Source organism: Peromyscus californicus, unplaced genomic scaffold, assembly GCF_007827085.1.
Source record: "Peromyscus californicus insignis strain IS unplaced genomic scaffold, ASM782708v3 Scaffold_6__1_contigs__length_162567912, whole genome shotgun sequence".
Classification (NCBI taxonomy): domain Eukaryota; kingdom Metazoa; phylum Chordata; class Mammalia; order Rodentia; family Cricetidae; genus Peromyscus; species Peromyscus californicus.
The window spans coordinates 45,534,573-45,562,232 of record NW_026294584.1 but is presented as its reverse complement, the minus strand read 5'-3'; the positions used below and the strand labels follow the sequence as shown (position 1 = coordinate 45,562,232).

General features: G+C 47.2%; 1 protein-coding gene across 5 annotated transcripts in view; it reads left to right on the top strand.

The window, feature by feature from the left end:
* The first annotated feature begins 5,160 nt into the window (after positions 1 to 5,160).
* Plxna4 (plexin A4) overlaps positions 5,161 to 27,660 on the top strand; it is a 465,281-nt gene continuing 442,781 nt past the window's right edge. For all 5 annotated transcript variants that reach the window (XR_008214655.1, XR_008214654.1, XR_008214653.1 and 2 more), the window contains exon 1: positions 5,161 to 5,946. The gene's annotated coding sequence lies outside the window, so the exon portion shown is untranslated. The remainder of the gene's footprint in view (positions 5,947 to 27,660) is intronic.

Sequence of the window (27,660 nt, the reverse complement as noted above, 5' to 3'; positions counted from 1 at the left end):
AGGCCCCAAGGGGGAGTGGTGTTCTGCAGACGCAAGGTCTCACACTAGGGTCCCACTCAAGCTGGTTTCCAGAAGGCTCTCGGTCAGGGGCTGGAGCCAGACAGCTCATTAAAATGAATAGGACCTAGCAGGCCTTCTGCATCGCTCCTGGACGTCTCTGATTGCTGACAGTCTGGAACTGATGACAGCCCACTTCAAGTGAATGCTGGACTTGAACGTTCTCTGTGTTTTGCTTCCCAGACCCTTGGTCGGGTTTTGTCATTTTCATTTAACACAGTGAGATGTGTTGAGAAGCTTAACCCCAGATTCCTGCAGGGAGATCCCGGCAGGGAGTGTATAGGAGCTTAGTCCTGTCCCATATCAGAATATCATGCGTGAAACATGTTCTCCTTTTCTTTCTTATCCTAAAACCAAATGGGCTCAAATAATGAGCAAAAGGTTAAGGGGCCCGACGAGTGATTTGTTCTCCATTACCTCACGGTATCGGCCAAGCATTGTTGCATGACAAATCACTTCCAACTTGCTCCCGTAAATCCCCATCTGATCACTGCTCTAGAGTGCCTTGGACCTCAGTGGAAGATTCCAAAGGGTGCAATCAAGTGTGTATGCTTTCTTTTTGAAGAAAGATACGAAGCTTGCCAGATCTGGGATTCTGCTGTTCCTAGCCAATAGACTTGGTCCATTCTCATCTTTCTCCCATCTCTTCTCTTACTACATCTTCTAACTTTTCATTTTTACTATTGGAAAGCTACATCTGCCAGGTGGTTGAAAGAGAAAGAATTCTACAGAGCGGGGAGTGGATAAAGGACGCTGGAGGTGAGGACACACACTTGGACCATGGTTGGGGGCCATAGGAGCTACTCTAGGATCAGAGGACCAAAGATCCCCAGTGTCTGTGCCTGTGTGTTGTCAGATGAGAGGCATCCTCCCTGCCTTTGTATCCTTCCTGTGCGGTCCAACAATCCATAGCAAAGCTGCATCGCTGGCTGTTAGCAGCAGTATAGCCAGGCAGCGGGTCCTTGGGAGGCCACCGCATGGCTGGTAATGACAAGATGTTCTCCCACCAAATGACTGATGGACAGTGCATGAAATGAGGAGACCCGTGGAAATTAACATGATCAGCTCCTAAGTACAGTCACCACAGGTTAGGGGGTGGGGTCTCTTACATCATGGAGGAGTTCCAGAGGGAGTTGACAGTGATGGCCTAAGCCTTAGATGAGTAGAGGGGAGTGAGGTTCAGATGTCAATATTTGCATTGTCATTTATACCCATAGGATAGTGAAAAAGGAACCATTTGGATCCTAAGACTATCACAGCTATGGTGGCATGGATGCTCCATCCCCACCCTTCCCAAAGGAAACCATTTCTCTGTCCTATGGCTCAGCACCTGGAAGACAGACCCATGTGTTCTAGATTTACTTAACCCCGTAGTGATGTGAGGAAAAATGAGTTTGAGCGGATTGAGAATCTGTAAAGCTGCTGTTGATTTTTGAAATAGCAGTTCCCAACGAATAGTCACTTCGAAGGCTGCTGGAGTGTTTGGAGGACATCTGGTGACACATCCTGATAGCACAGACCCCTTCTTTCTGTCTGCAACCCTGTCCTAGCCAGGATAGTTTGGGGAAGCTAGGACTTCCCATGCTTGGCTAAGATTTGGGTTAAAGTCGATAATTATGCTCTCCTGCAGGTGGCGCCACAATGTAGGTTTTCAAGCAGCCTTGGGCCAGAGGGTTTTATCCTGAGCATAGAGCAGGACCCAGCTGCAGGACAACTCTTGGGGAAATATGTCTCTGTAGCACCGCCGGACTCCAGCGATTTGTTTAATAAACAAATCTGGCTTTGTCTCTGTTCCTAAGCTAATAAAATGGTGGTGACTGAATGAAAGGGAAGTTAGGAGTCTTCTCTCTCCCCTCAAACCTGGCCCTTTTATTCAGTCACGAGAGATGAGCCAGTATGCTTCCCCACCCCAATCTGGCAAAGAACCACAGCCAAAATCTCACAAAAATAGCTTCTTTAGGAAATCGGACTCTCTGAAGCAGTGTGCCATTTAACTTCTCCCACTTGTGGCCATGAGGCCAGCCAGACGCTGACCTACCCAGCTCTGCCACCAGGCCAGGGATGCCGTGAATGACTCACAGACCCATTGTCATCAGGGATCAGCTAGACTGCCCAGAGTATGTCTGTCTTTCCCCCTCATCAGCTGGTGGGGGTTGTAGGGCTAGAGAGAGCTGGTGGGAGAGCGAGAGGGCTTGTGGTGATCTGGATCGCCACACGATGATGCTGCCTTTTCCAGGCTGTCGTTTCATGGGGAAGAGTCAGGGCAGCAAAGGGCCTGCCCCCTGCATTGTGCCACTGGAGAAAAGGATACTTTGCAACGACAGGGAGTAAGGATTCCTTCCACGTGCATTGCATGAAGAGTTTCAAGTCACGCTCACAGAGGTGGTGTTTCGTTTGAATACCACTGCACCCAGAAGGCATAAACGTGGCAGGTGAGGGAGGGAATGCCACTAAGGGCACACGATCTGTGCAAAATGATAGTGATGGTCAATACCAGAGTCAAGGAGTAGGACGGTCTACCTTACCCATCCCCCACCCCACTCTAGACTCCAGGGAACATTCAATAGGCCATCAGGTCTCTTGCTGGGGCTATTTTGACCCTTTCTGCCATTCCTTACAATGGTATGAAGCGGTAACTGTTTCCAACCTGCCTTCCTCCTGTGGTAGTCAATGGAAGCCAGGGAAGGAAAAAGCAGTGTGAGGGGAGGTCCCATTAAGAGCCGGAGGTCTGGCAGCGGCTGCCCTGCCCTTTGTCGGTCCAGCTCTCTGTACATGCTTTCCCTGTCATTACTCTTCAGGCACCACACGATATTCATTCCTCTGAATGAAAATAAATGACACCGCACACTAGCAGGAGATAAGGGATAATAAACACACTTTGTTTGCTACCTCTGGAAAAAGTCTTTCACTTCCTGTCCATCCATCAGGACATGGGCCTGGAATTTGCAGACACACACACACACACACACACACACACACACACACACACACACTACAAGGAACAGAAAAGACAACCAGGTGGTATTAAAAATACCTTCTGGGATGATTAATGATTGGCTGAGAAGGGGTCAGTTCTCACTTCCTCTCCCTTTCAGCATTTTTACGTAAGTCCCCCTATAGCTACGTGACAATTGGATTTGAAAAGGTCTCTTGTATTCCTTAGTGAAGCATGTTGTTTAAGTCACCTGTTAAGGTTTTCTGTAGGACTCTCTAGGCTGTCACTGCTAGGGTGAGCCTGTTGTGATGGCACCCTATGCCAGTTTCAGAGGTGGTTCTTGCAAGCATATTTGAGTACAGGTGAGGCAAGCCTTATGCAAACCTGTGGGGACAACTTCCTTTGATTTTGCATGCCAGGTGTCTCTGCAGTCTCATGTTAGACAGACGTTTGGCCCCGGGGCTTCCTCGGTTCTGGAAGGCTGTCAGAGCAGCAGCAACATGAAATTATTGTTATGCGTTTCTCTGGGCTTCGGAAACTAACTTGATATTGTGTGCTTTATCTCGAGTCGGGGATCCAGAGTTTCTGAGAAGAGAGGAGCCAGATCAATGTATTAACGGGAGCTAATAAGATAACCCTTGCTGTTTTCTGGGCCATGCCATGCTCAGCGGACAACCAGAGGCTAACAGGGCTCCATGCTGTCTCCTGGAACACTCTTTAACTAGAGTAATGTCTGGCTTTCTCCTGCACATGCTTGATTCATGGCCTCCTTCTGGTGAGGGCAGTTTCAGCCAGGTCCTGTGTGGGTAAGCCCAGCCTGACTCACATGTGCTACCTGCCCCCCCCCCCGGGGGGGGTGGGGCTTGTAGAACATGTCATCTCACAGCTCATTTCGAAGTCTACCCAGTTTATAACTTTTGATTCCTGTGAAAATATAACCCCGATAAGAAGGTATAGGAATTTATACTGCTGTCAATCATTTCCTAATAAGCAGGTTCTGAGAGGTTTGGATGGGAGGGACAGACCTTCGCAGGAAGTTAAGGTGAAGAAATGGCATGGGTTGGGAGCCCCAAACTGTAGTCTTCTGGAGAGGACTTTCTTTGATGAGTGGCTACTCGTAGTGGACATGGCTGACAGTGGTATTTCCCTGGCACTGTGGTAAAAGCAGGCATACAGAGTTGGGCAGATAAATAGGTGGGCATCCTGCTTTGTTTGTTGTTTAATGGTCGGGCACAATGATGGGGAGTGGTCTATGCCGAGATATCCTAGATAGTGCTACCTCGCCTATTTCCTGTCTGCCAGACGCCGTCTCAACTTAAGCAACCTTGGGATTTCTTCCTTCGGACGTCTGAAACTACTCCGGTGCTGGCATTGTCTGGTATATGTTTGGGATATGGTCCAGGATCTAGGGCTTCAGAGACAGAGAAGCAAGGTCAGCCTCTGGACATATCAGGTTACCCAGCAAGCTCTGGGGCACTGGCCATTCATTTCTTTCCCAGGACTAGAAAGAAGCCTTGTGCTTGGGCATTCTTTAGTGCCCTGTAGGATTACCTTGGTTGGTGGGGGACAGGGCTGGACCAGGACTCTAGGTTGGGAATGGGTGTATGCTTTGGTTGGTGTCTGTTAAGAATACTCAAAAGTGCGTCTGACCGCCTGAACCCACATGCCTGCTTGGGAGTATGCCTCAATCCAAGTATGCGCCACTCTGACCTATGTCGCCACCACCCGGGTGGCTCGAAAGACCCAGGGGGTGTCTGCAAACGTCCACGCTGGGGAGAGCCGGCGAGCCTGCGGCGGCAACGTGCGGGGAAGCGCCCCCTGCCCCCTCTGCCGGCCGCTCTACCTCGGTCTAGATGTCAGCCGCGAGCTCCGAGCCAGCGAGCGAGCCAGAGAGGGAGCGGCGGCGGCGGCGGCGGCGGGCCGCGGGCGGCGGGGAGGGGGAGGAGGCGAGGAGAGGGAGGGAGGAAGGGAAGCAGGGAGGGCGGGAGGGAGGAGAGGAGGACCCAGAGAGCGCCAGGCAGCTGGAGTTTTTGCAGCGCTTGGCCGGGCTTCAATGCACAGCAGCAGCGAGCCGCGGCGGCAGCAGGCAGCCCGGGAGCTCCGGCGGCGGCCGAGCCAGCGGCGGCCCCGCTCCCTGCCCCCTGCAAACTTTGCGAGCCGCCCGCCCGGGGGGCCGGGGGCGCGCCCGGGAAGCTCGGCTTGGACCACAGCCGCGCTCTTGGCCGCCGCAGCGCCAGCCGCCGCCGTCGCTGCTATCACCGCATATCCGCGCCTCCCCGGGGAGAAGTCGGCGGCTCCCGCGGCCCCCAGCCCCGGCCCCTGGGCACTGCCCGGCTAGTCCCCGGGCAGGGGTGGGGGCAACAGCGGCGTGTCCGGCCCTGGGCTGCCAGGAGGTGGACGCCACTGCCCAGGGAGGCGCGCAGAGGCTCGGAGAGCGCTCCCCGGCGGGTCCCCAACGCACTCGCCGCCGCGCCCGGGCAGCGGCCCGACCCGGCTAGCATGGGCGGCGCGGAGTGACGCCGCCGTGCCCGCTTGGCATCAAGGACATTCAGCCCGCGGGGGTGGGGACGAAGGGGGGCAGCCCCGCGTCGCCGCCGCAGCCCCTGAGAGCCACCACTGTCGCTGCTTGGGCTCCGGGGCTGGGTGGAGGAAAGGGGTGCTTGGAATCGATCCACATTTTCTGACCTTTTTGTTGGACATTACGCCCACCTTGGACGCTGCAAGAGGAGCTGTCAAGCCCAGCAGGCTCTGATTTGGCCCCCTCCGTTTTCCCCTGGTGCTCGTGGCTTCCCGGTGCCTCGGTGGAGTATTTGCGTTCGGGGCTGGGGCTGGAGGAGGCAGCCACACGCGCGCACACGCACACGTTCAGAGGAGGGCGAGAGGCAGCGGTACAGGCACCATCTGCAGTGTCAATGCGGCGCTGGGGCTGAAGGAGGGAAACGCCGCTCTTCCAGGTAAGGAGCCACCGGCCGGGCTCAGGGCCAGCTGGGCAGAGCGGGCGGAGGTGCGGGGTCCGGTCCTGGAGTCCTCACCTGCTCCGAGCCATCCCGCTACACACACACACACACACACACACACACACACACACACACACACACACACACAAACACACGCGCACGCACACACACATGCATATACGCATACCCTGAGCTCACGCACCTGCCCACGTCCCACCTGGACACCCGCGTAGGTGCAGCGCAGCGCGGAGCAGGGATTTCCCGTGTTCTTCTCTTCACCGGACCTAGACTTCTCTTCCCCAGGACTTTCAGGGTGGGATTTTGTAAATGACTGACTCTTCTATCCAGCTTGGTAGGATGAGGGAGCGATTTTGCTGTTTCTAGCTCCTTTCATTTCCTAACTGGTTTTTTACAAAACAGGAGAAGTCATGGGAGGTCTTAGGAGACCCACCCAGTGCAATTGCGCCCTTGGCTTTTGGACACTAGGATTTTTACCCCCTTTTAATAGGAGAAACACAGATAGATATTTAAAGGGCAGAGATTTGGAGATTGTGGTGATCGGGCGCCTGGGAGGAGGCCACATAAGCAACCGGGGCTGCAGTTCTGTAGGGCGGCGCATATGGAACAGACTCTGCGTTTCTCTAGTAAAGGCAGCACACACGCCTTTCCGAAGCGTGGCACTGCTTCCCCGGAATGTGCCGGGATTTCAGGCAGGGAGGGGCTTTCACATCAAAGCTAGAGGAGGGATCCTTGTCTAGGGAGGATGCTGCGGTCCTTTAAGGAGGATCAAACCTTATTCACGTTGCCAGTCAGTGGTAGACAGCAAGCAGACAGGGCTTGGGGACACAGCTTTGTGGCCACCCCCTCACTTCCTTATCCTTCTCTGTGCATGTGAGGCGATTTCCCCCTGTGCCGTTAGCTAACACCTGTCACATGGCTGTGGGGTATGTGTCTGAGAACACGAGCTAGAAGGAAGGATAGAGCGGGATTTAGACTTTTCAGGGAGAACAAACTGAACACACTGGCATACCCACCCTATGAAGGTCTACTAATGTCCCCCAGAGTCCAGATCCTCTGCATGCAGAATGGCTTTCCAGAAGCCAATGGTTCAAGTTGTACTTCCCAGAGCTCCTCACCCCACCTCACCCCCACCCCAGTTCCAGAGCCTGCTCATTTTGAAACTTTTCCTAGAATAGATGGGGGTGAGGTGGGGAGGGGTGAATGGAGTCCCAGAGTGCTTTTTCATGGCTCCCCTATTAGACTCCAAGAGAGACTTCTTTGGGGGCCTCAATTATTGCAGGGAGAAGAATAGAAGGTTCAAATAAATCATTATTTCAGGCTTGAATACACATATGGAAAGTTTCTATGTTTCTATAGCTGTCCCTTTGTGGCGTTTTGGGGGCATTCTGATAAAAACGGGATATGCTGCTTCCCTCTTTATAAGACCATGTGTTCAGAGTGTCCTACAAACCTACCAAAGAGAGAAATACATTGGAAATCTTCCAGAAGGTGAGAGACAAGGAGCAAACACTCCGGAACAAGGGGGCCTTAAGTGCAGGTAGAGGACTTCTGGTGCCTTATAAATCCCGAAGATGGGGTGCAGCCACATAGGCTTTTTCTTTGCACTCCCAGCCCTCCTGTTTTTCAAACTTTTTTCTGACCCTGCCAAGGTCTCCCTGGCTAGGCTTGGTGGGTGGGTGGGGGGAAGCAGACGCCCCAGGAGGGAATCTGTATCCCTGCTGTGTGTGGTGTAAGCGGCCCTTTGATTGATTGAAAAAGATAGCTGGGATAAAGGAAAGCTTCTCACAATGAGGACCCAGATCAGGGAGAAACATTTCTTTTTAAGAATGGTGGGTGTGCACACATCCAGCTGTACACACACGTTCTTAGAGCCTTGCCAAATGCAGTCAGCTTGTCCAAGCATGGGTGACAGGGGTGTCCACTTCTGATTTCTGGGCTGTGGAAAAACATTGGTACATTATAGCCTGCACACACTTGGAGTGTGTGGATGGGGAGGACCCACATACTCATGCATATGGCTGTGGCACATGATCTGTAACAAGCAGTGAACTATAGTGACAATGAGTATCTCCCAGAGAAGCATTCCCTCACTGGACCTGTGAGGGGAGGAGGCTGGGGTGCAGATCCCCCCTGCCACAACAGACTCCTGCTTCTTTCTCTGTCCCCCTCTTCCCACAGCCTCAGGATCTGTCATTTTAATGCAAAGTCGACTGTCATTATGCTAGTTATAAGCTAACACTGGAGCTCAAAAGAACCCCCACACTTTCTGCACTTATCATTGGTTTCTAGGAAAAGATAGACAGTAATTAACAGTGTGTGTGTGTGTGTGTGTGTGTGTGTGTGTGTGTGTGTGTGTGTGTGTTTCATTTCCTGGTTCTTTTTGCCCAACCCTGGAGTATACCACAATATCCTTGCTCTACTATTCTTCTGTGGGCTTTTAAGTTTTCTGGTCTACACTATAAGGCACCCAGTTGCATGCACTAGGAAAGGCCCGAACACAAATGTTTCTCTTTGGTCAGCCTTATTGAGGCTGGAAGTTGTTCTGGAAGCATTCCTGTGAAGAGCAGGCATGGTTCATCCATGATCTGCTCTGCTCTCACTAAATCCTACACACACACACACACACACACACACACACACACACACACACACACACACGGGCCCTGAAAATGTTTCAGGGAGGAATTTTTCTCCTAGGCAGCCAATTTGCTCCGGTCTCCTTCCTTGTCTCTGTTCTCCTGCTTCAGCTCTGCTCCCTGCAGACAGGGAAATCTGCATGGCAAAATCTGCCTACACTTGGCCTACTGGTCCTTTTAATCCCAAGGAGGGCTGCTGGGAATTAAGTGGGGGGCTTTCTAGGGTGGTAACATTCCTTCCTTGGGGAGAGAGCTCAGGGGGATGGGTTAGTAACTGCTCTGAGCTCCTAGGTATTGCCAGGCTTTGATGGGAAGAAATTATAGCAAGCGTCTCTCCTCCCAGCCAGCTAGGGGGCATTTCTTAGCGGCTCTCGCCCAGTCTCAGCAGAGAAGGTACTGCACAGACAATGCACACTGGAGACCTGTTGGAGTGACTCTCCCACTGGCTGTGATAGGGCGGCGGCGATACCTTGAACCTGCCTGCCTGCGGGATGTGATTTTGGCTTTGATTACTCTGCAAACGGATGTGTCCCTCTTACCTCATCTCTTATTTGTGCCCAGTGCTCCCTGGCGGGAAACGGGTCCAGGCCCTGGGCCGTTGTTGTGTGTGTGTGTGTGTGTGTGTGTGTGTGTGTGTGTGTGTGTGTGTGTGTAGGGGGGGTTCGTTTCTTTCCCTTGACACCCCCTTTTCTCCTCCTTCAAAGGCCTGTCCCTCTCTCCCAGTACTTGTGAATCCACCTCCCAGCTTTGTGCTTGTATCCACCAGCCCATTCACCCTCAAATTTGCGGCACTCCGCGAAATCAATATAACACGAATTTAACGACAGCTGGATGATTGAGTGTTATTTATATTTAAAAGCGGCATTTAAAAAAGACGTTGTGCTAATAAATCAAAGGGCTGTTTGGGAGATGCACATGATTAGGGTAATTGCCCCGGGGGGGGGGTGGGCTCCAGTGAGTAGTGCTTGGTCCACACAGAGCCCTTCCTACACTGTCTCTTTAAAAGCTAGTCCTTACTGTTCCCTCCCCTACCACCCACCTGATCCCTTCTCACTGTCCTGACTTACTCTAGGTCTCTCTCCTGCCCTTGCTTCCCAGGCTGCAGATATTCTAGTTAGGACAGGAAGGTGGAGCCAGCAAGGAGACAGGAGCAGGCTCTGCCACTAAGTGGAAGGAGGTGGATCTTAAAAGGGAAGGCAGGCAGGGGTCCCGATTCCCCACTGGGGGTCTTGTTCCAGAAGAAGGAGGCTGCTTCTCCACTTGCTGTGAAGCAGAATAGTTTCTAGAGGTCCTGAGTGAGGAACCCTGTCCTGTGATCATGCGGTATCAGCCTCCCCAGGGAAGCAGCTGGGAGAACACTAGTATTGGCTTTAGCCCTTATGGAAACACTGGAATGGAGAGTAGTACTAATTAATGATGAAAGTGGTGGCCAGTGTTTATGAAGTACTTCCTTTGATCTTGCATCGTTTGAGTACTCTAGATGGGGTTGCTTCCTTTATTCTTCATAGGCACCCAAGGAGGCAATGGCTACTGCTGTCCCTATATCCTCCCAAAGGAACTGAGATGAGGGAGGTTCCACACATGTCCAAAGTCACATAGCCACCAAGTGGTGGAACCAAGTTCCAGTGCTGAGCAGTCTGACCTGGCTTCTAGTCACCAAGCTGTTTACCATGTGAGGCTATAGGTACTCAGCATGTCACCACCCCCTTGCTAAGGGAGTGGGAGAGTGGGGCCGGGGTCCTGCTTTCTCCTTTGGATTATCTCTGGCCTCAAGCAAATTTTTCTATTTGTTGAGCCTCAAATTTCCCTATTAATTAAGGGGAGAGAGTCTCATCCTTGGCTGAGAGTGGATTGGAAGGTTGCATGGGTCCTTCTAGCAGACCACTCAGCTCTGAGGTTGACTGTTACTTTATTTGGAAATTTCTGTTTTTCTCTGGGAAAACACAGAAGACACAGCTGAGGGAATGAACGGAGTCTACATCTTTGCTTTGGATTTTGTGCAGCTCTGGGTTCTTTGTAGTCAGTATTTCAAATTGCTGGTATTGTGGAAATGATACTCTCTCATTGAATGCTCCAAGTAGCCTGTAAGGTGGGGTATTGTGACTTACCATTTTGATGGCATGAGAACTTAGGCTGAGATGACAGTTAAAGATGCCCCAGGCCCGGGTTGCTAAGCAACAGATGGCCAGTTCACTGTTGGGCAAAGATTCATGCTATGGCACTGCTCACGGGTGGTGCTCTGTAGCTGTTCTTTCATTCATTCACTAGCTCTGGGGGTCTAAGTTTTAGAATCCAGAGGCAGGGACAATGTCATGTCATCCTAGGTGGAGGTTGGTGCCCATGGCCTGCACAGGGAGAGCAATCCTGCAGCTGTAATGGAATATGGAATTTAGAATAGAAGAGGAAAAGAAGGTGGAGTGGGCACAGGCTGAGTGGAGCCACTGGGAATCACATTATGAAATGAAAAGATATACCAAGTAGGGCCCCAGGAAGTGAGGCATTATGGTGGGTGTTGTCCTGCCCCAAGGCTGGAGCTCCCCAGTCTCAGTCCCTCTGGTCTACATACTCTCAGGCACAGAATAAGAGAGGCTCTAGTGGTTAGGGTTTCCCTTCGAACTTTCAAAAGAGAAACTTTCATTCCATGTACAATGTAATTTGCCTTTCTTCTACACTGTGCAGTGATGGGAGGTTAGAAGCAGCATGCGTAGAATTTTATCACTTCCCCCTGGGTGGGTGGGTGAGTAGGTGGGGCAAGAGTAGGGGAGGCAGAAAGGACTCAGATTTAAACCAACAGGTGCCTGTGAGTTCTGAAGCATCCTAGGAGCCTGGGGCTGTAAGCTGGAATATCCACTCCCCTCCACGGTGCCTTCTCCATGAACCAGGATTCGCAACAGCAAATGGGATTTTAGGATGTTTTGTCACTCCAACACAAAACACATCACTGGCTAAGAGGATCTTGTCTTCACAGTCAATGTACTGAACCCAGCCTAACGCAATCAATTCCCCAGTTCTTACAAGGGCAAGTCTTTCATTATGAAGTGGGAGGAGAGGAACATTTGGAGATGAGGTCACTGAAACTACAGCTACGGCGGCAAGTCATTCCTGCTCATCCCTGCAGACCAAGGCTTCCCATCTGACATAGCCCATGACACTCTTCTTGGGAGAGCCCAACTCACTTATCCCAGGCCAGTGAAGAGCCCAGAACCAGAGGGTGAAGCAAACTGGCCCTGGGATTTAGCCCAGAGGTCAAAGGGAAGGAAAGTAAGCAGACCAGAACTGGTGGGCTGTTTCTCTTCGCACCGGGCTAGAGGCCACGGTAACAGTGGGCACCGGGTTTTCTGTTGAACCAGTCCACGAGGCATGGTAACAGTGTAGAGGGCAGGGGGCGTGTTTCCACACTCTTCATCTCTGTCATGCTTCTTGAAGGTAAATACCAACAAGAGAGCAGAAATTCCTAAAGTCCATTCTGCAGTTGTATAAATAGATGTTATGCACACCAAAGTTACCAAGTCTAGTAAGTTTAAGACACTAGGTAAGTTAAAGGAGATAGCTAAATGAGTTTCTTGCCATGGGATTTCTCAGAGACTGTAACATACCAGCCTGCTCCACTGTGGTGTAGCCTTGGAATCCATCAAGAAATAAACACCGCCGTGTGTGTACATTTGAATGCCTATGTGTGTGTGTGTTTTCATGTTCATATATATGTGCAAGTGTCTGTGTGTATATGTGGTAGCCAGAGGTCTATGCTGAGAGCTTCTCCAGTTGATCGCCAGTTGATTTTTTGAGGCAGAGTCTCTCACGGAACCTTGAGCTTGCCAAGTTGGCTGGACTGTCTGACCAGCGAGCCACAGGCCCTTCCTGTTCAGAGTCCCAGTGCTGGGATCATAGTGCCTATTGCTGTATCTGGTTTCTTTATGTGGGTGCTGGGAGCTGAGCTCAGGTCCTTATGCTTGCACTGTGAGTGCTCTACTAACTGAGTCATTTCTGTAGCCTGTGTTTTCTTGGGACTTATTATTTACCGAATAATTTCAGCTGAACTTTTGTAAGCAAGTCCTGGGTTCTGGCGACTATGCCGTTTCCAGGTCCTCAGAATTCTAACTCCAGCCTCAGCATCTGCTGAGCCATCTCCACGCCCCACCCTTCCCTTTGTCCTTCAAAGGTAGTAGAACTTCTCAGGCATGTGGACATATTCTTAGATTCATAAATGTTCTTTGTGCTTGATAACCACCGGTGTTATAGGAAAAGAAGGCTTTGGATATAGCAAAATGTAAATCTCAGCTTGGTCATTTAACAGAAAAGGGATTTCTGGAGAGATCACTTTATGTCTCAGTACTGCCAGTTACAAAATGAGAAGGTTGTTCTAGAGTGGTGATTTAAAAAATATGTAATATAAAGTAGAGGAAGTCCTTGTTCAACTGAAATTTTATATGAAAGTCTAGTGGCCAGAAGAAATGTAAACAGTATTGTTCTGGCCAAAGATGGGGATCCCTAGCCTGTCTTAAGGCCCTGATCTCAGTCCAGCTTTCCCAGATGCTGGTGTGACATCACTTTATTGAGAGATGGTCAGGCCCAGGGCTGGACCTCTGTGGTTCCTCCTACTGTGTCTGATAATAGAACTTTTACAGGAGTCTGGCCTTTGCTCTGAAGGAAGAAAGACAGTAAGAGCTTTGGGATAACAAGGCTGGTATGAGTTGTCACTGGGTCACATTGAGGGCGAGGCCGGAAGAAGAATGGCTGAAGCTAGAAAGAAGGTGAAGTGGTCTTTCCTCCTTTGCTCTGTGGATCAGTCAGGTTCATTCTCTAATATTTGACTCCTGAGTTTTATTGAATAATAAAACATTAAAAGAAGCCACAATATCTGGTGCCTCATGTTGGTCATCATATGTATCAAGTTTTTCTCTGTCCCACCAGCCTGCTCCCAAATAATGATGTGGAGACTTACTATTAATTATGAAAGCTCAGCCTTAGCTTAGGCTTGTCCCACTAGCTCTTATAACTTAAATTAACTTATATATGTTTTTATTAATCTACATTCTACCACATGGTTTTTACCTCTTTCCCATTCTATGTGTCTGACTCATTCTGTGTCTCCATGGCATCTCTTGGATGCCTCGATTCATCTTCTTCTTCCTCCCTCTCTGCCCAGAAGTCCCTCCTATACCTCCTGCCTAGCTATTGGCTGTTCAGCTCTTTATTAAACCAATCACAGCAATATATCTTCACACAGTGTACAAATATCCCACAACAGGGTGGGATAGGACAGATCTGGGCAAATGCATCAATTGAGCCTCATGTAAGGACTGTGCAGCTCTTCAGGGTCTAGACAGTGAGACAGGAAAGAATTCTGTAATAAAGAACTCTCCAAATTCATAGAATTTTGGCAGTCTTAGCCAACCACACTGCAGGTCACCCAGCCCATAGTCCCAACTGAAACTGCATTGAGAATGAGTGTTGGCATTCCTAGGGCTATTACTACATTGTTTTTGCTCTTGCCAGTGAAATTATTTTATGAGTTATAATGAGCTAATACTGATAAAATTATTGAGCTGGTCATAGTAACAATAAGAAGAGATACTGGACGGGTATCAAGGCATTTTCCTGATGTTGAGCTGTTTTAGCCCCAGGAGTGCTTTCCAACGCAGTATGGAGGCATCCCAGGTACTTCTGCTCATGTGAGCTGATGGAACAGCTGCTGGGAAGCAGGGGGCAGGAGCAAATGATCCCCCCTATGTTTGAGTCCTGTTGTAAGCATTGAAGTGTGGTATAATAGAAGATATTTCTGCATAAAATGTTTCTTTAAGTTGTTGCTTTTAGCCAGCCCTGTCCTCTCTGAGGGTTATTTATTTATTTATTTATTTATTTATTTATTTATTTATTTATTTTTGGTAACTCTTGCACTTTGAAGCCCTTCTCAGGTCAAGCTGGGCAAAGGCGCAATGATCACACTGCGTTTGCGACCTCTCTCTCTCAGCTCTCTCCCCCATTAGAGGCTGACCCATCTTCCTTCCCTAGATGCCCTTGCTTTTAACTACTGACTGATGTGAGCAGCTCCCTAGCACAGAGACCCGGGTTTGCAGAGCAGTCTGCCTGAGAGTTCTGCGCTCCACCCCTGCTTGAAAGTGTGTCTTGTGCAATCAGGAACTCCATTCGTTCTTTTCCACGATGACAAAGAAGCTGTTGCCCGGCAGGGGCAGTGATGACAATTGAAATCATGTACAACCTGCTCTCTGTATCCACGGGTTCCACATCTGTGGATTCAACTAACTGTGCATTGAAGATATTAAAAACAATCATATTTCTGTCAAATGTGAACAGACTCTTTTCCTTGTTCTTATTTCCCCGCACAATGCAGCCTAATGACCATTTACATAGCATTTCCATTGTATTAGTGTTATAAGTAATCGAGAGATGATTTAAAGTATACAGGAGGATAGGCCTATGTTGCTCATATGCAAGAATTATATCATTGTATATAACAGTCTTGAGTATCTGCAGTTTTTTATCCATGGAGTGTGGTGTCGTCCTGGAACAAATTGCTTGCAGATGGCAAGGGATGACTATTTTTCCTGATGTCCTAGATTGAGAGGAGCCATTTAATACTCCTTTTATACTCATTCCAACCCAAAGTGTATCTTTTTGAGGTGATCAATAAATATTTGCTGAATGTGCAGAATGGGGGTAGATAGGGTGCAGTGGACTGTTCGTGTTAATGGGCATAGAATCAAAGTATCACTCTCTGTGTGAAACTTACTGTGGGTTAGATGCTGATAGATGGAGAGAGATGGCCAAGCTAGTTTACCCAGAGCCTTGTCTACTGAATGTCCCCTCCTCATGTTCCAGTTAAAAAAATTACATGGCCAAAAAGTTCTGCAAGATACCTTCTGTGTCCTCTCCATCTTAAGATGTATAGCAAATGTATTAAAAGGAAGCCTGTTTATTATTAACCATATGTTTTACAGTTTATCTGGCAGTGGGATTGCTTTGTGTTGATGTATTTAAATCTGTTGACATCTCCTGGAATAAGTATTTCATTTGGTAGAAAACATTTTTGGGATGGGGATGTAGTTCAATGGTAGAGTATTTGCTTAGCATGTGCAAGGTCCTGGCTTTCTTCCCTAACTAGAGGAGTAAGGGAGAAAGAGGAGGAGGAGAAGGGAGGGGAGGAGGAGGAGAAGGAGGGAAGGAGGAGGAGGGGGACAGTGGCAGCAGCAATATTATAGTAGATACTGTCCTTCAATGGGATGCTTTTAAGTTCAAGGTCAGCTTGGAGGAGAGTACACCAGGAAGAGGAGTCCATTGTATTGGTAAGTGAAGGCTTGTGGGGTTCAGCTTTCAGAGATTCTGCCCACCTCTTGCCGCTGTCAAACGCTTTCGAGGACCCAGAAATGACTGAATTCTTACAGAACTTCTGTGAGCATGGCCAGCCACATGGTCTACAGGCAGGTGCCTATCTTCTGTAGGGACTGTTTTCAGAAGTGTGAATGCAGCTCTGGTAGATCATGGACTTGTTTCCCACAAGTGGTCCTTTTCTGTTGCACATCATTGATCAAGGCGGATACTTGCAAAACACATGAGTAATGACATTCATCTTTTCCGTCTCCCCCAACTCTAGTTGCTCTTAGGAATAACAGGCCTTACAATAACTGACAAAGAGAAATGCTCTTTATCAAATTAACAAGTGAGACTTGCATTATTAAGACACATCTCTAAATTTTGAATAGTTGAAACCAGTTTTCTCCTGAGATGTGTTGGGGAACCTTTGCCAGCCTAAAGGGGGATGAAGGTTTGTGATTTACTATAAATTCATGGCCTTAACCATGAAAAAGTGACCCAGAGATTGTATTTCCTATAGGAATCATTTTAACCACCTGTTGTTCACCTTAGATAGGCAAATGGTGTGTGTGTGGTGGGGGCAGGGCTATGAACTGAAGTTCCTAGAGACTTTGTAGTTTGACTGGTTAGAACTTCATGATTTCGGAGAATCAGGACATTCCTGATGGGGAATCAAAATCTTCTTGGGTTATCGTTAGTCATTTTAGTAGGTATTTATTGCTGACCCCTGTGTCTGACTTAACATCCTTTTGACTATCAGGTAAAACATTCAGAATATATTCTTAGTAAACCATTAACTTCTGTCAGACCCTGAAGCTAAGAATGTCATTGGGTAGCATCTGAAACCTATAGCAGAATTTCCCCTCTTGCTGTACCCACCTGCCCGTGGTCTCAGTATTTGGTAAATGTGTTAACTTATGACTGCTTTTTGATCTGTGTTCATAACAGTTTATGAAATCGTTTCTCATAGTGGATCCTGTTAACAGAGGCGATACGAAACTGTGTTCCTAGATCACAATCACTCATATTTGACTCGGTGTAAACTATCTCTTACATCCTTTGCAAGTAGAGTTGTGTTGACAAGGGTACCATTCCAGTGGCATTTGGCTTTGGATTACCCAGGGACATCAACTGATAACCTGCTTGCCCAATTGTTGGGTCTCCAGTACCCTGTGCCTGAGCACTAGTTCCATTCCAGAGTGAGTAAGGGTTGCTAACACACACTTACTAACAAAATTCCCGTGAGACTCATTCATAAAGCATCGCACTGGTGATTCTATCAGCATTAAACTGTTTGGTGACTGAGTTTGGAATTATAGGAATTGGAGAGATGAATTAGCAGTAAATCAAGTCCCAGCTGAGTTCAAACCCAACTGCAGTGAGTTTTAAATTTAAAGTATCTTGCTCTGATGAAGCAGTTTTGAGTCAAGCACTGGAGCTCTGTTGCTCTTGACTTTAGAGACATGTGGCAGCCTCCCTTTGATGGAGAAACCTGGACAGCCGCTTGCATTGATTCCTAGCCATGTTGAGAAATTGTCACTGCATTTCTTCCTTATGAACTGTTGGTTCTCTCTCTCTCTCTCTCTCTCTCTTTCTCTCTCTCTCTCTCTCTCTCTCTCTCTCTTTCTCTCTCTCTCTCTCTCTCCCCCCTCTCTTCCCCCTCTCCCCCTCCCTCCCTCCCTTAAAGTAGGAATCCAATTTGCAGGGACACAGCAGAGGGCAGGTGGGAGAGGGACTTAGGCCCATGGGGCAGGGGGGCAGGGGACTGAGGACTGGGGGACTGTTTATCAGTTTCTCTTTGGCCCTGCCCATGCCAGGTCACAGGGAAGGAGAGTCTGGAGCTGCTTCGGGTGATGTCTCATGGTTTGTTTCCCTGTTTGGGCCATATTTGAGTTTTCCTTCAGGGAGATCAGCACAGATGATCAACAAAGAGAACACTCCGAGGAAGCAGCACAGACTGTCATGTTGTGGTTGTCAATTGTGGTCTAATAAGAAGTCATCTACGTAAGTTACAGGGTCACCTGACTGGAGCTTGTCGGAAATGTGGCTACAGCTTCTCTAGGCTGATTTTTTTCTCTCCTGCAAAATAATCCTGTGGTTTTCATTTTCAGAGCAATTGAAGAAGAATTATGTGCTGGTCAGGGAATAGAGAGGCCTAGCTTCTAATCCCAAGTCTGCTGAGTATTCTCCAGTCAGTTCTGTCTGGGTGATGCCTCTATTTCTCTTTATTTAAAGCCAGGAATAAGCCCTCTGTCCCCCATCTGCAGGCCAGGAAGATGAATATGGTCATACATATTAAAGGCCGGGTTTCAGAAAGCAGAGTCTGTTTACACACAAGGTCAACGAAAATCAGGAAAGAGAGTGCTGAAGCCAGGCTTCTCACCATGACTCCTTTAGCTTCTCCCCGTGTTTGCTGGTCTGTTAAAGAGCTAGAAAGGATTAAAGCCATTTGCCCAGGGCCAGAAAGAACAATGCAATGGGGACAGCAAGAGAACATGGGCTTGGATGCTTAACACCAGAAATGAGGAGGTGGGGGAGGGGGGCGCTGGGCAGAGTGGGTGGGAGAGTTGTGTCCCAGTCTTGGTCATTGTAGGTTGAGCTGTGGACTTTGGAGAAGTCCTCTTCACTCTACTCCATCGAAATAGACTTGGATATTTTAGCTAGAGAAGTTTACTGTGATGTTATAGAAGATTTTACCAACTGTTCTATTGGCCATTGTCTGTTGTTCATTCAGCCAGTGTCTGTTGAGTACCTGCTACGTTGCCAGAAACTGTGGAAGGATTGGTTTGCACAGGAAAGGGCCTCTTTCCTGTCTCTAGGGAACAGTGTATTATGAATATTAGCACAGTATGAACAGAATCTAAATGATACATGGTAGAGCTGGGGACATGATGAGATCATAAGTGGGCATGTGTCCAGATATGAGGACACAGAGATGACCCTTGGCAGGAGGAGATGCTAAACTGAGTTTTGAAGGGTTAGCAGAATGGTAAGGACATACAGAGAGGCTTGAGGCAGAGGAAACAGCATAGGAAGACATGGAGAGATGTGAAAGGGCAGCCGTGAGGTCATATGAAGTAGTTCAAGGCCAAGTGGGAAGGGCTGGGTAGGAGCCAGGCCAAGGACAGCGGAAGTGTCCCGGGGAGGGATTTACCCTGTAGGTTGAGCTTTGGGGTATTCCAAGGAAGAGAATCAGGCTGATCAGATTCCCCTGTAGAAGGGTCTCAATGGAGACCATCTGGGAGCAAGGGCACTCAGACAACTCAGAGGATACCTGAGCAGGGGCTGAACAAAGTCAGTGGGAAAAGTCCTTAAGAGGTATGTAGGAGTTAAAGTTAATGGTGGTAGCTATGGTGGTAAAGGTGTTGGGAACAAGGGAAGGGGAACTGGGGATCCCTTATAGGTATCTAACAGGAGCAGCTGGTGGTAAGTGAGATTCTTTATAAAGCAGAGGTTTCTAGATGGAGATGGGGCTGGAGTATGGATCGGGAGAGCTGTAATACTTTCCTATCTGGATATAGCAAACTGAGGGATGTATGGGGAGTCAAGGAGGAGGTGATCAGAGACCAGTGGCTTGAGCTTCCTCTACTTACCCATGTTGTTTTAACCTCTGTGACTGTGGACCTTTAAGAGCTCACTTTGGGAGCTGGCAGCAGCTTGGTAAACACGGAAGACCCATGTATGGATTTTTACATTTTTCAAGTGATTCATGTTTTGAATTAAACATGCTGTCTTGAACAATTTACTTGAGATGTTTCTAGCAGTACTCCAGGCATCCACCTATATTAGGAGAGTCCCACTATTTTCCAGTGGAAAAAAAAAGACAGCCCTGGGAGGGTGAGTGGTACCCACACTATTACAGAGCAAGCTCGGACAAAAAGATGGCGATGATGGAGAATGATAGGTCTTGGTTCTGCTTATTTTCTTGTTCTGTTTCTTGGTGCATATCCCCCTCTCCATTTCAGCAAGGCCACATTCAAAACCCCATGGTCTAGTGAAAGGAGTTTCATCAACCTGAAAAATGACAAAGTGATTTTGACCTTGCCCCTCAGGAATAATGACTTGTTTATCTAGTCCAGCATCCTGGGTGATAGGAAGGCATGATAAAAAAGATAGGGAAAATTAGGGGGCCATGTGGAGAGGAAGAAGCTTCTCATCCTGGGGTCTACTTTGCCTTTCCTGCTGAGAGTCAAGACACTTGAACACAAGCGATAAATCCAGAATTGCCTGCAGAGATAATGTGTGTTTTCCTAAAGATATCTCAACATACTACATTTACTTAGGGTCAGAATGTTTGTGCCCTTGAGCTTAGGTGTGCCAACAGTCCACTCTGATCCCTAAATTTAAATGATGCTCCTTATAAAACCACATATGATTTTATTTACAAAAGCAAATTCTTTAAGGTTGGAGAAAGAACTAAAGTAGTTCATATATTTTCATTTAACCTTTATGCTGGGCTTTAAATCTTATTGTAAATAATGTAAGAATGTAACATAGAAATCCCCAAGATTATATACATACATACATACATATATACATACATACATACATAGTGCCATGGTAAAGACAACTGTGCTGGCTAATTTTATATCAACTTGACACAGGCTAGAGTCATCAGAGAATGGAACCCCAATTGAGAAAATGTCTTCATAAGATTGGGCTGTAAGCAAGCTTGTAGATAATTTCCTTAATTAGTGATTGATGTAGGTGGTGCCATCCCTGGGCTGGTAGTTCTGGGTTCTATAACAAAGCAGACTGAGCAAGCCATAGGACCAAGCCAGTAAGCAGCACCCTCTATGGCCTCTGCATGAGCTCCTGCCTCCAGGATTCTGCCCTGCTTGAGTTCTTGTCCTGACTTCCTTTGATGCTGAACAGTGATGTGTAAGTGTAAGCCAAATAAGCCTTTTTCTCTTCTATTTGCTTTTGGTCATGGTGTTTGATCACAGCAATAGTAATTCCAACTAAGACAAAGTCTAATTAACTTGAGAACTTGCACCCATGACTTAGTTTATTTTCCCTCTGTTTCTTAAGCATCTCTCTCGCTCTCTAACATTCAGACTTACCTTAATAAACTTACTAACTTTGTTTCACTCCAGCCTGTCCTAAAATTCCTTCCTACAGGTAGTCTGGGATCAATTTTTACGTGAACAGAGGTCCCTAACGGGGGGACACCTCAAGCTACTGGTAGCAGGGCTGGGTTGCCTATCATTTGAACCCCTACTAACAGTAGGAGCCTGTCTGCATAGTCAAGGTGACTGGATAGGTCTGGCTTGGTCCAGAGTGTTAAAGAAAATTTTATCATTCAAATGCTTTTTAGACGAGACAGTTCCCATCTAGGGAGCTCCTGGTGTGCTCATACTTTTGGTTCACACAGGTATGGTGAGGGCATTTGAATTAATACACCAAGCAGAGCTTAGCACCTAGCCGATATTAAAGCAGTGTTTTTCTTGTCTTTGTGACATGTTGGAAAATAGGCTAACATATCTATGTCATGTGCTTAGCATTCCATAGGGAGGCTTTGTTGTTTCTTTCTGTGGTCCCTATTCACTGCAAGAGATGTAGACTAGGCTGGTAGTGAATCTCTGATTCTGTGTGCCCATTCTGAGGGCTCAGCATCGGAACTGGAGAGAACAGGCCGTTTGCTTTGAGTAGGGTTTGGAAAAGAAATATACCCAATTCTTTGAAGTCTATGCAGACCTTTTGGGCACCCTGTGCCTTCATAGAAAGTGATCAGTCTTGGGTGAGTCCTGGAGGGCTCAATGCAGGATGCCTGACTAACACAACCACTGTTCTGACCAGTTCCTTAGAGCCAGGGCTTCCGAAAGTTTAGCCCAGAGGCCACCTGTAGCTGCAGAATTTCAGCGCAGTTGCAGGGGAGATGACGCATATGCTTTCTGCTGGATTGTTTCTGGGTATCTCAGTTGATACTAAACATGGCTGACCTCTGGGCTTCCTCATGGAATGGAGCTAGAACAAGAGTGGGGTTGGGGCACAGGCACTCCCCTTTCAATAGTTCTACAGAAGCAGCAGGATTCCTGTTCATCTCTACTCACACCTCTGTATCCAGTTTTGTGCATGCTTAACTTTTCTCAGAATATTAAGTACCAACAAGGCTGCACTTCTGTCCTCGGAAGAGTCAGTGGTTTCTCTGGTTTATCTGGTAGTACACTCTTTCCTTTCTGGGGGGCAGAGAGCGTGGCTGGAGACCCTGGGAAGGGAAGTAACCTAACCACAGTGCTTCTGGTCAGGATGGAAGGGGAGCTGTGGACACACCCAGCTCTCCTGGTTGTATTCCCTACACACATGTCTCTACCACACCGCTGCAGTGCCTGTACAAGTGGGGATCTGAGTCCTAGCCACAGCTCTCTCCAGGGCCTGACAGAGGTATGGATCTCTACCGCTCCCCCTCTTCCTGCACCGCCTTCTCATTGACCAATGTGTTATGAGACAGCCTCAGACGGGCAACTGGTCATCTGGTCAAATGAGAAGACTCCAGAAAAGAGGCATTAAATGCTTGAGATTCAACATGCCAACCGTGTACCCAGTGTCAAGTTGCCTGGGGACTCTGGGCTGATGGTGAGCCCCAAACTGTGTGTTGGGTAGAAGTGGAGAGAGCAAGCTTTGCTGATGCCAGCCCTCTTTGCATTAACTGCTCCTACTCGTTCCATTCCCCTTCATTCCTCCTTCCAGGACTTAAGCAAGACTGGCCCTTCTTGGCAAATACTTAGACACAGACTCATTAAATAATTTGTATAAACCGTGTTTATGTTACTGGCTGTCATTATCCAGTGAAATACTATTTTATTTGCATTAGGATTTACAGTGATGTAATCGCTCTCAGTTTTAATTTGATGAGGCCTGGGTTGGTGTGTTCAAGAGAGCCAGAGTACAAGTCTAAGACATACCACACAGCCAAATATAGAAGACGAATTCTGCGACTGTCAAATAAAATTTCTCCGGCACATATTGTTTTGAAAGAATGGCATTTTCACCTAATACTTCTATTTGCAAACTTTAAAATATTGCCAGGCATGGAAGAGATTTTAACTGGCTAACCAAGTTTTTGAATGCTCTTCCATTCCAGCCATTTCCTGGGTCCAGGCGTTTTTGTGTGGCAGCCATAGCTTACTTAGAGAGTCTCTGCAATGTCAGGCTGCCAAGATTTTCCTGGTAAATTGCAATTTATTGACTTTATTTTGGGTATTTCCATTTACTTAATTGCGCATTTCTTGAGAACAACCATCTTCTTCCACACATTTATAATTCCCGCTGGACCCAACATAATGTTTGATTTTCTTCTTTCTCTCCACACACTCACTAGGTTTTCTGATCTTCAAAAGAGAAGTGTTTTTTTGTTTTGCCTTTTAAAAAGAATTATTTTTTAAGATAGGATTTTATGTTATAGCACAGGCTGGTCTTGAATTCCCAGTGAACCTCCTGCCTCAACCTCCCCAGTTGCTGGAATTGTAAGCATGTGCTACCACACCTGGCTAAAAAGAAGGGTGTTTGAGTCTCCAGATGGTGGAGGACATTAGCTATTGGGAAGCCAATGAGTACTCAGGAAGTGGGAAGCAGTTTTGCGGGACATCTGTATGTGGAGATGGCTATGTGTTAGTGTGTCTATAGCCATCGGGAAGCCAATGAGTACTCAGAAGTGGAAGCAGTTTCAGGGGGAATCTTCATGTGGAGATGGCTATGTGTTAGTGTGTCTATTCTATTTAGTCATCCTTACCTCCCAGTGGACGGTGATGGCATCTAGTGAGCTGGAGCTTGATCACCAACTTACCATATCTCATGGGAGGCATGAAGGGCTGTTAAGTCTTCCTTTCCAACATGAAAACACCACAAAACCAGGCTGATTTCCTGTTGTCTTGGGCTGGAAAGTTCTGAGCTTTTATAAATATTTTTGAAAAATGAGAAATATCACCTGGTTGTAAAAGTCCAGGAAATAGAGATCTTTCCTTGAGGGCACGAGCAATTGCCCTTGGCAGCTGCTTACCTATTTTCATGCCTTCTCTTCCCCACTCTTTTTATCTTCTGTGAAGAAAATATCAAATAGCGGGCTTTTGCCAACTCACTTCCTATCTGTCTTGTCTGAGTCAAACATCCTGGCGGGGTTGGCAAGTTGTGAGCCTTTGCAGAGGATGATGGGTAGTAGTTAGACAGGCTCTTTCTTTTTTGTTGTATCTCCGTGTTGATTAGTTAGGGGTGACTCTGTCTCTGACTGGCCAGTCACAACGTGCAGCAGGTGAGTATAGTAAAGACCAGGGTCAAAGTCACATGCACAGCAGGCTTTAGAAATTAGTAGCAGCGCTGCCCACTTTAATTTTGGGTATGTTTTATATGATCTTCTGCAGTCTGGTAGTTTTTACATATATATATTTGCTTGAAATTTAAAATCTGAACTTATTTTAATCACATTTAATTTGGGGTGGAGGGACCATTTTTTGACAGATTGCTTCAAACTGTGGGTCATCCCAACCAGTGGCCTGAGCCTTACTGTAGTACTATGTGACTGCTCTTATATTATCTCATTTGACCTTCCCAAATCTTGGAATTTGTCACCTGCTAGTTTGATAAATGTGATTCTCCGTCTTCATTCAAATTACTGTTAAAAATGTGAAAGAACCTAGCACCAAGGACAGAACCCTTTTCCAGGACATTTCCTGGAGAGCCTCCATTCTGAGTTTGACAAACAACCATTGAGTTACTTTCTCTGGGTCTGGGACACAGTGGAGTGCCAAGGACCCAGCATAGACTCTGGAGGCAGACAGGCCCACCAGTGCAACATGACTTCTGCCAACACCATTATAGGGACAGATTGCTTTTAGTAATGACAGATAAGTGATGGCTGTAGGCCTCCTTCTGTACCACCTGCCACTGGAGGCAGGCTACCAACTCACTTCATCCTCTCCTACCAGCCTTTTTCCATGATCCGGTTCACCCCACTCTTGCAGGTGAGGGAGGACCTGCTGTCTGTCTGTCCCAGTTGGTCTAGTAGGAGACAGATTGCTAAGGTAGCAAGTACCTCCAAGTCCCCTCCCCGACCCCCCAACACACATAGGGCGTGTAGGACATGCAGGTGGCAGAGGCTCCTTCTTTTGTCCCTGGAGTGGGGCAAAAGTCTTTTCTGGATCATCTCCAGAAGAGAAAGTTTGCAATGCACTGTTCTGGTGACTCGGGGGAGTTTATCTGAGGTGGAGGCAGTAATACTTCGATGCAGTTCCCATCCACCTACTGTGCAGGGGTTCTCAACCTTCCCAATGCTGTGAATGTTTAATAGTTTCTCATGCTGTGGTGACCCCCAACCATAAATTATTTCTGTTGCTATTTCATAAGTGTAATTTTGCTACTGTTAGGAATTGTAGTATAAATATCTGTGTTTTCCAATGGTCTTAGGTTGTGAAAGAGCCTTTCACAACCCACAGGTTGAGAAACACTGTTCTAGTGGGATCTGTGGGCAGACTGCTCTGAAGGCTGGAACTCAGACATAATGGGAGCCCTAGATAAGAATAGATCCACAAAGGGCTCTGAGCTTGTCAGACACCTATGCCCATAGGGCAAAGATTTCTGGAAGCTACTTATAACCAACCACCTGTCTTTGATATCAGTTTCCAATGAAAAATTCTTCCTAACATCCCTCATGTTCATTAACAAATCCAGTAATGCCTGCTGAGACAGTGTGGTTGGAACACTAAATGTAGGCTCTGAAGAAGGCGCCCCACCCCTCCCAGTTTGCCAGCTCTGTGTGTATACCTCTCTGATCACAGTGCTCCACATGCATAGGTGTTGAAATGGAAAGCTGAAGTAGCCAAATGCATATTTGTTCTCCTTTACTCGGGTTTTCACTAGCCATAGTTTCTGTTACTTATAGTTAGCTATGAGCCAAAAATACTAAATGGAAACTTTGAGAAATTTGTAAGTTTAAAATCATGCACTATTGTGAGTAGCATGATGACATCCCATGCTCTAGGTTTAGTCTCTCCCAGGACACCAGTGATCTCTTTACGCATTGTATCTACATTGTGTATGCTACCTGCCCATTACTCAGGGCTGTCTTATTATGGTTTTCACAGTACTGTAGTGCTTGGGTTCAAACACTACTTAAGTGGTAGACTAAGGCTATTTTCACAGTGCCTACATCATTCGACTTCATACCATCTCATCACATAGGGATCACACAATCACAAGTAGAGTGAGTCACTACAATTAGATCTTGAGGGAAGAGAGAGATTTCCATAGTTACACTATATTAATCACAGTATATGTTATGTTTGTTGTATTTTATTATTACTTAATTGCTAATCATTTATTGTGCCTAATTTTTAAATTAAAGTTTATCATGGGCATGCATGAAAATGTAGGAATAAGCAGTATATATGATATTCAGCACTATACACATAGGAATAAGCCGTATATATGGTATTCAGCACTGTAGTTTTGGGTACCCAGGGAAACTCTTCAAATGTATCATTTATGGATAAGAGGAAGACTACTGTAATTTACCAATATGTTAGCTTCTTTGGCTGTGTCCTTGAATACGTTACTTAGCTCCTCAGCTACCCAATTTCTCTATCACTAAAAGGTTGGATAATACATTAAGGGCTATGGTGACAGTTAAATGACACACAAGGGAACTAGTTTGTGTACTGTTTGACATATATTAATTGTTCAATTGGTAGAAACATCCACGATGTTGTGGAAAGTTATTCCCTGCTCTCCAAATCTAAAACTTTCTAGTTCTGCTTCTTGCCACCCTGCACTAGACCAAAGCACTTGAATCCTCTTGGTTTATAGTCACATCTGTTTTTGTGCTGGCCTTTGGCAATCCTTGAGGTTCTGTGACCAAGAGGAAGAGCAGGTGGCAGTTCCTAACCACATCCATTCTGGCTCTCTCTCTGAGTATGACCTCTTAAAAAGGGACTTCAAATATTTATAGGGATTCCTTCACTTTTGGAAAACTCAAAGGTTCCCCAAGAGTCTAGATTTAGCAGCCATGTTTACACAACCAACCTGGGCACAGTTTGGCCATTTATTTTGCTAGTACCAGCTTGCAAGTGTACTTTACTTTTATAGAACTTGCAGAGGTGACATGGATAATGCTCCTCCAGACCGTAGGTATGCTTATTGGCTTTTCATTCTGATTTTCTACCCAGGACTCTAACTGTGGTTTTAGGAGAGAGAATGCAGGAGATTCTTGGCAGTAGCTAACCACTACTAAGTACTTACTGCATGGATACTGTGCCAAGCATCGTAGGACACGATCTGTAATGTTTGCCTGCAATGAGTCCCGAGGCTCATACGGTTCACTGGAGACCAGAGAGGTGTGTTCAGTGTGTGTGGCATCTACAGACTTGAGTATGCTCAACTGTATCCAACTGGGATAGTTATGAAAACACCCCATTTCTGCTTTGTTCAGCCCTAGGCCCTGCTTTCCTGCCAAGGTAACCTTAGACCTCATAGCAAGGACCCCTGAGATTTTTTTCACAGTGTGTGGCCGTCTAGCCAATCAGAATCCATTGCCCCAAGGCTTCCTCGTTGTCAGAGAATGTTCAGCTCTCTTGGGCTCTGGTAATAAGTCACATCTCTTCATGATGACACACTCTTCAGCTTGGAACATTGCACTATTCACAGGCACACTCTTACTGGGAGAAGAAGGAACCATGGGTTGACTGTGGTGAGGGATGGGGACAAAAGCTTGGAGATCCTGATAACCATCCCC